At 58.1% G+C, this 8,144-nt stretch overlaps 1 long non-coding RNA gene across 1 annotated transcript; it reads left to right on the forward strand.

The window, feature by feature from the left end:
* Positions 1-132: 132 nt before the first annotated feature.
* On the forward strand, positions 133-2,782 carry LOC111754903 (uncharacterized). Its single transcript, XR_002789575.2, has 2 exons — positions 133-232; positions 547-2,782. It is a non-coding gene; the product is annotated as an uncharacterized LOC111754903 (long non-coding RNA).
* The last annotated feature ends 5,362 nt before the right edge of the window (positions 2,783-8,144 follow it).

Here is an 8,144-nt window from a genome sequence, read left to right on the forward strand (position 1 = left end):
GCTCCTTTATTTACTCTGCTTGGAAGCTACAGTCCCAGGGCAGTAACTAATTGGTCAGTTGGGTTCTGTGCCCACCTCCAGCATTCTGGTAGGTGGAGCATCTTGATTGACAGCAGGATTCACTAATGAGGGAGGAGGAAATAGAAGCATGGCGGCCAGAGGAGGTGTGCCGGCAGGGCGCGCATGAACGGAGCCGGCGCAGTGCTTGTTTCCAGCCCTGGACCGCGCCGAGGTCTGTCGGGCATCAGGGACGTTTCAGGGGCTTCGCGGCCCGGCTTCGCGTGGACTGCGGCCGCCTTCTGTGTGCTGCTTCCCCGTGGGGCTGCCCGGCCCCGGCTTGCTCGCGGCCTGGGGCCTTGCGCTGCCCCTCCGGAGACCAGGCCGGCCGACAGGGCTGCGCGCTGGCGGGGTCGGCGGCGCCTCGGCTGGCGGTGTGGGAGGGGAGGGCGCTCCTGGGCTTCCACGCTCCGCCTGCCTGCGGACGCCCCACACTCCACCCCGCTTTCTTTCTTTCTTTCTTTCTTTCTTTTTTTTTTTTTTTTGCAGAAGAGAGACGCAGAGCACAGTAAATCGGGTGGTGCCAGCACCCCTGAGCCATTTCTGCACCCCGGGCACCGTGAGCTGGCTTTCCCCGGGGACGCGTGGCCAGGTCTTCCGTGGGCCCCTCCGTCGGAGGCAGCCAAGGCACACCCGCGCGGACTGCAGGAACAGGCGTCCCCCGCGGGGCGCTGGTGTGGCCTTACACAGCCGTGGGCACAGCCAAACCACGTTACAGGCTTTCCTACCGTGGCGATTTTGAGAGGAAATTCATGTAATCCTGGCGATTTAAGCATTAAGGTTTCAGACCTCTGATGGACCCAAGAAAAACACACACGTTTTCCAACAATTTCAAAACTAATCACCCTAACCCCAAAGCACGTTAGACTTGTTTCTTGAATCTGTGGCTCCCTTCCGAACCAGAGCTTTTGGGGTGTCGCAGTAGAGGGGCCGGGTGGGGCGCCTTCCCCTCCTCAGCTTGGACACCGGTGTCAGCCCATTGGGGTCACCAAGGTGCCCAGCTGCCTGAGGGAAGAGGCCTGGTTTTGCCTGGTACACAGTAGATGATGGAGTGGGTGGATGCAAGGCAGGAGGCTTCCTTTATTTTTTCAACGTGTTTGTAATTTTAAAAAATAAAGGGGACATGTAGCCTGTGGGCCCAGGGTGGACACACTGAGAAGCAGCATGAATCTCCAGGTTTGGATGCCTGAGCCACCCTTCAGGACAACAGCCTTGGAGAGGCCACATCTCCTGTTCCCTAGAAACAAGCCCCTCTCCCCCCGCAGCGTCTGCCTAGGAGTCTGCTTCTGTCCTAAGATGCTCTGAGGCTCAGCCCTACGCTGGGGCGCTGACCCTTATCAAGCGACAGTTTGGATGCCCGGCCACCCAGTCCCTGCTCCCCACTTAGGGAGTCTCGAGAGTACCTGGCTTCTGAGCGCGTAGATCACAGACTGGTGAGCCAGGTGTCGGGAAGGGTCTGGGGCAGTGCGGCCGGGACTCTTATTTCCTCTGTAGGTACAGAGGCTGTGCCGAGCCACGCCAAGAAGTCACAGGGGTGGGACACTGCTGCAGATGGCCAGAGGCCTGCAGCTGTCACTAGGTGTTGTAGTTAGGGGTAGTACAGAGAACAGTTAGACTCAAGACTCAGAATTTATAATATATTTTATGATGTCACCCAGAGTTAAATATAAGAAAGTGAAGGAAATCTGTCTACAACACTAAAGACATAGAATATTCAGCGAAGGGCCTGGATCCCACAGCAATGTCCTGCATGAGTCCAGCTGAAGACCCAGCGCCCATGACAGTGCCTCCCACGAGTCCAACTGGAGGTCAAGAGCCCACGAGAAGGACTCACACCAGTCTGTTTTACAGATCCGCACTGGGAAGGCCCAGAGGTCAAGTGATGGAAGCTAGGAAGTCTATGCCAGCAGGATGAAGGAGCTGTGCTGGTGGGATGAGGGTTCTGCACTGGAGCCGAGAAGTCACACTCAAAATAAGTCCCAGGGCTGCCCTGAAAAGCACCACAGCCATCCTCAGAGACATGGAGGTCCCAAGCTCCTCTCATAAGAACAGTCAAGTGCATGCCAGGAAGCCAGCATGACGAGCTTCTCCTGGAGATGAAACGGCACAGGTCTTCCCCTCAGAGCCAGAAGCGATGGTCAGTGTGAGGACCGGAGCTGCCCCAAAGTGAACCACAGCCACTCTCACCAAAGTTCCAAACTCCTCCAGTGACAATGGTGGAACTCACACTGGGGAAGCCAGCATGACGAGCTCCTCCAGTAGAACCAACAGCTCAAACGGCAACACTCGGAGAAACCCTCCACGCCTGGCCTTTCCTTCTCCACATCTCCATGCTGGCAGCTTTCCTCAGGTGGCCATCTACACCCAGCACCATGCTCATTTAATTCAGCTGGCGTTAAGTTGACCACCAGTTTTTAATCCATAACGCCAGGCACTGTCACCTGGCCAGGGCAGGGTCAGCCTCCCACACCTCTGGGGTCCAGTGTATTCTGGGAAATGTAGTTCTGGGCTTCCAGCCACTGCCCAGGAGGGACAGGGCCGGTGCCCATCCTTTACAGCACGAGCTTGATCACTGAGGTTTTAAAATCTACCGTCACACTAGCTGGCAATGCCCCTTTCAGATGCTCAGATGTGGCACGGAAGTTTATCATTATTACAAATTGTTACTTTATTGGTACTGGAAGGTGTTGTAGTCAAAGATGCTGAAAACCTGATTTTGAGAATGGCTGGTGGGCCTGGGAGCTGTGTGTGTGTTAATCAGCTTTCTGTCCCTGTGACAGAATATTTGGGACAATTAACTTATACAGGGACAAGGTTTCTTTTGGCTTGGGGTCTTGGAGTTTCCAGTCCGAGCGGGGCAGCTTGGCTTTGGGCCTCCGGTGTGTGTGGGGGGCAGTGGTGAGGATCCTGCATCCTGAAGGCTCGCCTCCTAGTAGGGAGGGCACGAGGAGGGTGGCCGGTCCTGCTGTCCCTGTGAGGACATCTCCCGGTGACCTCAAGCTGCCCCTGGGCTCCTCCTGGAGTCCCAGCAGCCCCCCACCACCTTCCCTGAGCTCCCAGAGTGAGTCACGGTCGTGTCTGGGTCTCCGGGGGCTTGGGCTCCAAAGCTTCTTTTCCCTAAGTAGATTTTCAGCTTTCTGAGAGTAGAGATTGTACTGCTATATCCTCAAAGCCCACAGAAAGATGTTTCTTAACAAGAACATGAAATACATGTTCATTAACCAGGCAAACTGGGAGAGAGGAAGCAGCAGCACTGAAAGATCTCAGGTCTCCCATGGCGGGCACAATGCTGTGCACACTGGTGCTCTGGCAGCCGTTGTGTCACCATGTGGCTGCCAGGGAGCCAAGAGGGCCTGATGCCCAGGGCCCCAAGATTCCTCGTGGTCTGAGTCCATCGTGGAGGTCAGGGCGACGGTGTGGGTGGGGGCTGGGCCATGTACTGCACCCCTCTGTGCTGTGGTCAGCATAGATGCCTCCTCTCCTCGCCCAGGGGCCGGCCAGCCTTCGCAGCAATAAATGCAGGTACCTGTCCACCTCCCCTGGGGTGGGCAGGAGGGGGCAGGACCTCGCCTCCTGCTGAGTGTGTGTCTCTGTGACGACCCCTTCACCGAGGGGTGAGCTGCCTGTGCTGGTCGCAGAGCTGGGGAGCGGTGAAGCTGGGCTCCTGGGCCCTCCGTCTCCCTCGGTGTTGTTGGGGTGTTGTGTCACACCGCCCCGTCGCCTGTGCAGTACACTGTGCGGTGGTTTTGGTGTGTTCACCGCTGTCGGGCAGTCCCCACAACCATAGGACATTTCGTCACCTCAGAGAGAAGCCCTGGACCCTTGAGCTGTCACCCGGACCCCGGTCCACCCTAAGGGAGGCTCTTTTGCTTCTTCTGCTCCGTCTTATAAATGGAATCACGGGCGGTGTCCTCCTCTCTGGCTTCTGTCCCTGCGTGTCACAGGTTTCACAGCTCCTCCATGTTTGTGGGTGAGTAGTACTCCCCCGGAACATCTGCCTGTCGGTCAGTAAATGGGTGCCGGCTGCTGCGCCTCCTCCTGGGAACTTCCTCCTCACCCTCCCTCCTGTGGTGGTGGGGACCTTGCTGAGGGGAACTAAGGGATTAGGAGCTGTCTCCCCCACTCAGAGAGGGCCCCCAGGATGACACTGACGCCACCTGCCTTAGGCTCTGCCCAGAGGGGTGCCCTGGGCCAGCACAGGCAGCCTGCTGGAGCTTCTCTCTGTGTCAGGCAGAGACGAGCAGTGTCAGGATGGGGCTCGCAGATGGGGATGGCTGAGCCCTGCGCCCCTCCCGGGTCTGTGGCCGAGGGTCACCTGGTGGCTGGGGTCCTGCGGAGCTGGACTTGTGGAATGTGGGAGCCCCTGGTTTCTGGCCTCATGTCACTGGTACCTCTGCCATGCCGGGAGGCTCACTCTGGACACTGTGCCACGCTGCCCTCCCCGAGTGATCCCCTTGGGGGGTGTCTCCAGGATACGAGAGGCAGAGTGCCAGGCTCCAGCCCCCTGGTTCTGTGACTGCTGGGTGGCTCAGGCTGTGTGGGGTGCTCCTCCTCTCAGGGATGATTTACCGGCAAAGGCTCAGGGGCAGGGGTCCCAGTGCAGAGCCCCAGCTGCCCGCCTGTGGAGTCTCTCCTGACCACACTGTGTGACTGCCTGGGACGCTGCCGCAGGCCAGGGTGTGCAGAGCCTCCATGGGCTGGGGTGTGGAGACACGCCTGCTTCAGCCTCCACCCTGCAGCAAGGGACACCTGGAGGCTGGGGGCCCCTCTAAACCACAGTTCCTCCTGGAGCATCACCCACGGCTGCCCTGCTCCTCCTGGGCGCTCCGCAGGACGTGCTCAGCTGGGCGGGCAGGCGTCCAAGCGCAGCGGGGGTGAAGTCCACACTGAGGATGGCAGATGGCGTGGATGGAAGGAGGTGCTCCCCTCCCTGGACGGGGGCTCAGCTCTCGCCCACAGTGGGGCTCCTGGCCCGGCCCTCTCTGACCTCGGAGCCTGGGAACGCCCAGCAGAACCTGTGGCCCAGCAGGACTGGACCAGGCCCCATCTGCAGATGGTGGGCAGCAGGCTGAGGTCCTGTCCGGAGCCAGGGGGCGTCAGGAGGTGGGTCCCGGGGTGGGGTGTGCAGGTGTCCCTGTGAGTCTGGGCTTCCCTGTCACCCCGAAGCCCTGTCCATCGTCCATCCTGGACCTGGCGTTTCCCAGCCAAGTCCCAGGAACCTCAGCGCCACGCAGGCACTGGGAATAGGGGCAGGGAGAGGCCGGAGGCGGGGACACACTGAGGGGCCCTGCACAGGCCAAGGGTGCTTGGGGGGAGCTCAGGTGGACTCTCCGCCTGGCTCCCGTGTTTTGGGAAGTGGCGGGGGCTGTGGCTTCTCCAGGGTGTGTCTGAGCCTGCGCCATGGACAGTAGCCCCAGGCCGCCATCCCCAGCGTCCAAGTAAACACGGGGCTGATGACCTGGGACGCGCTGTCCAGGAGGAAACTGGAGGTCCCGCCCAGGCAGAATTCCTTGCTTGACCCGCGGGGACACTGAGACGGTATGGGAGAGGGACGGGCTGGACCTCAAACCCAGGCCCCTGCCCACTCTGCACCACCCAGAGCCCGGACTCCTGGTGTCCGTCGGACGGGGAAGGACAGCGGGTTTATCTCCCAAAAGGAGCACAGAGACAAGCACAGCGATTTTTCTTAAATTTTCAAAACGTAAAACTTATTTTTTCTAGAAAGTGGATTATCTCATGCATTTTCTTTATTAGTGCTTGTCTAATTAGTGTTTTTAAAGCCAGTATTCTAGAAGATTTCACTGTAGAAACTTTCAAAAGCATAAAAGGCTGGCTGACATTCCGTGTGCAACACCCGCTGCCCACAAGCCAGGGTCAAACTGAAGTAAAACCTGATTCTGCGTCTTTCAGGCCACCCACCCCCTAATCTTTTTGAGACAGGGTCTCGCTGTGCAGTTCAGGCTGGCCTCGGGCTCACTTTGTAGCCCAAACTGGCCTTGACCTCACAAGGATCCTCCTGCCTCAGCCTCCCACCTGCTGGGATTACAGGCGTGAGCCACCACGCCCAGTTTGAACTCTTTTTGATTAAACATTTTAGGGTGAGAATCATGGCTTCCCGTCCTGGTGTAAGAAATAACAAGCAGAGACACCTGTGCCTCTGAGCGTCTTTCTTGTCGCACATGGGGGTGCACCCCGCCCCCCCAAATATGATGGGAATGATTCCTTAGCATCCCCCAGATGATGCTCACATTTCCCCAGAGGGCCAAGGCTGTGCTAGTCTAGTTGGCTGATTAGCTCTTCAATGAATTAACAGGGTGCCCCAGCTGAGCCCCCCAAAATGGGTTAAGCACTTTTCTTGGCTTGAGATGTAACTTACGTCCTGGGAGATTCACTGCCTTAAAGAGTGCTGCTCAGTGCTTGTTCACTGGGTTTTTTCCTTAGGCCTGTTTCTTGTATAGGAGTTGGATGGTGACAACATGAGATATAGCTGTCACCTAGATGACATGGATATGACATTAGCAAAAAAGGAAAAAGCTACCCCAAATCCCACACTTAGAAATCGCCGTCAGATTTATTGCAAAGTTTTCCTTCTTCTAGGATTTGGGACAAAAAGTTTAGGATATGATCTGCTTCCTAGATGCTGAGCTGAACATGGCTGACGATGTTTTTCCTCCACTGAGTCCCTGACGGGTCCAGGTGGCAGCTGGGGTCTTAGGGTGATCCCTGGGGGTCCTGACCCGGGTCTGGGGAGAGAACCCAGCAGTCGGTGTCACTGGGTGGAAAGCACAGTGGATCTTGGCTTTCTCCAGGCTCGGACTGAAGCTTAGAATTCCTTCCCCTCACCAGGCACCGAGGCGGTGGCATCAGCGGGATCTGCCACCTTGTCGCTGGTGGGTGGGTCCTGTCTTCCCACCGCAGCCCCCCGAATCTGGATCTGAGCTCGGGCCTCCAGGAAGTTACCAGGCGCTGTGAGACCTGAGTTCCTCCAAAAGCGCACAGCCAGCTCTCACGGCTTGGAGTATTTTGAGAACTATTTCAAGGTAATTAGGGTTTTTTGCAATCCTGAATGTTTTATGCGCATCAAGACGTTCTGGGAAGGGTCCCTGGCTTTGCAAGGCTTCCGAGGGGTCCAATGCCCAGAATTTAAGAACCCTTGAATAAGAAAGAAACGGCCCTGCCCACAAGGCACTGATGATTTACTCTGCATTTTTGAAGCCCAGGCCCTGGCCAGCTCAGTTGCCCGCCCCCTCCCGCCTATCTTGTTTTTCCGGCGCCAGGGTCCCGGGGCGCGAGGCCGGCAGAGGGGCGGGCAGGGCTATTTTCCATGGCCGCCTGCCCTCCCTGCGATGAGTACACAGCTGTTTTGCACAGTGCTGCGCCTGCCTTCCTGGGGTTCCGGGAGAAAGGCCATCTCTCTGCACACTGGTCCACATGCTGTGTTGCCCTGGGGGAGCTGGCCGGCCATGGGAGGGGCTCCACCTACCTCTGCTGCAGGCTGGGTGAGCCGGAAACAGCCTGCCCATGCCCCTGGAGCAGGGGTCCTGGTCCTGCTCCGGGAGGCCTCAGTTTCTCCATCTGTTAAGTGGGTCTTGGGAATTAGGGGGACCAGCGGGGACCCTCAGGTCTGCGCCCCCATGCTGGCTGCTATGCTTAAATTGTGTTGTTTAGTGGATGTCCTGTGTGTGTGTGTGGCGGTGGGGGGGATGCGCAGAGCTTCTGGAAGCCAAGTTCTTCTGTTCATTTGCTGAACAAGAAGCCTTGGGCCTGAGCTGGGCTCCTGGGTGCTGTGTGAGTGAACAGGCCAGGACCTGCGTCTTGGGGGACTGTGTCACACGCTCAGGGCTACACTGTGTGGTGATGTGCTCTGTGTCTTGGTCCCTGGAATGGAGGCCGGGTGCGAGCTCTGGGGCTTCGGGCTCCTCCAGTGCCACACCCTGCTTAGAACTGGAAGTCCTGGCTGGGTGCAGAGTCCACGCCCGTGTCCATGCAGCTGAGAGCCGCCTGTCAGCACCCAGCCCGTGTCCCCTTGGCGGGCACCTGCCCTGCCCCTATGTTGGAATGCTGTCCCCTGCTTCACGTGTGCAGAC

Source organism: Cavia porcellus, unplaced genomic scaffold (genome assembly GCF_034190915.1).
Source record: "Cavia porcellus strain 051 isolate PalLab524CR breed Dunkin Hartley unplaced genomic scaffold, mCavPor4.1 scaffold_4, whole genome shotgun sequence".
Taxonomy (NCBI): Eukaryota; Metazoa; Chordata; class Mammalia; order Rodentia; family Caviidae; genus Cavia; species Cavia porcellus.